Genomic DNA, 1,315 nt, shown 5'->3' with positions numbered 1-1,315 from the left:
TGTGTGTGTGTGTGTGTGTGTCCGTGTGTGTCCGTGTGTGTCGGTGTGAGCGGATGTACATTCAGACCCAGCAGTCACAATTTGTGTGGCAAGTGGTAAGGGCTTATTCTTCGGCGACACTTCACGCACGTGCACATCATTCTGTGGAGGATCTCAGATGGTTGTGGGTTCAAACCCGCCCACTGACGATTGACTTGTGAGGGAAAGCCAGCTGTTACCTTCTGATAAAATAGAGTAGTGATCGTTGTTTGTGTTATACAGTTTTACAGCACTTGCAACGCGGGTAGGTCATAAAAGTGCCGAGAATTTGAAGTGTATCCAAGCAGGTTGCAGTTGTTTTAAGCTCCTTGACTGTGTGTTAGTAGTGATCGTTGCTTGTGTTATAGAGTTTTACAGCACTTGCAACGCGAGTAGGTCACATAAGGGCCCAGGATTAGAAGTGTATCTTAGTATAGAAGTGATCGTTTTTTTGTGTTATAGAGTTTTACAACGCTTGCAAGACGGGTAGCCCACAACGGTGCCGAGGATAAGAAGTGTTGCTTTTGGGAGTAACAAGCGTAAAGAAGAAGGAGAGATAAAGACGAAAGATTGACGTTTATACTATAGGAAAGAAAGGACAGATCACAGCAGAGCACCCACAAATCACCTGCCAGTAGTTACTTTTTCTAGTTCGGTGAGTTTATCTGAGGGATAGAGAACGAATAGAGTGGGCAGCAGAAGAAAAGATCAAGAAAATATCACAGACGTGTTTTTAGTTTTAGTGTTAGTAAGGTTTAATGGCACTCGCAACTGCATAAGGTCATATGAGCGCCAAGTGGTGGATTTCAACAGAGAAGTCCATACAGGGAATCAGGCTTAACCTGCTCACTTCTCTAGCTTTAAATGCACGAAGTCTGCATCGACTGTCAAGGCACCCGTGAAATATCGGGTCACAAGAGAGTGACAAACGTGCAAAAGAAGTAGAGGGAAAATGATGATAGGAAGGATGAGGAAAGAAAAAAGCAGCAGTTCCCCCTATGTAGTTCAGGCACAGTTATGAGCATGACCTTGATAAGTAAGTCCATTTACTATTCTACCGTGCATTTTAATATCCCCCGTGTGAGAATGGCACTGCCTTGAGGTCAGAGAGGTGTTCGTCCTGGTCACTGGGGGGAGGGGAGGGGGGTGTCCCGGAAACTGATAATATGGAATGTAAAGCGTGTGGGAGGGAGGGGTAGAGGGGAGGATTAGGGTGAGTAAAGGTTGGGAGAGGGTGGGGAGGGGGAGGATGAGGGTGAGTAAAGATTGGAAGAGGGTGGGGAGGGGGATGATGAGG

The 1,315-nt window shown here is 46.2% G+C and overlaps 1 protein-coding gene across 1 annotated transcript in view; it reads left to right on the top strand.

Annotated features, from left to right (window-relative positions):
- Positions 1-5: 5 nt before the first annotated feature.
- The window catches only part of LOC106012575, a gene marked incomplete at both ends in the record, with an annotated part of 13,443 nt that continues 12,133 nt past the window's right edge, over positions 6-1,315 (top strand). Inside the window, 1 exon segment of the mRNA XM_013085916.1 lies at positions 6-673.

The sequence above is a fragment of the Aplysia californica genome, unplaced genomic scaffold, assembly GCF_000002075.1.
Source record: "Aplysia californica isolate F4 #8 unplaced genomic scaffold, AplCal3.0 scaffold00417, whole genome shotgun sequence".
Taxonomy (NCBI): Eukaryota; Metazoa; Mollusca; class Gastropoda; order Aplysiida; family Aplysiidae; genus Aplysia; species Aplysia californica.
This window is presented reverse-complemented; position numbering and strand designations above follow the sequence as displayed.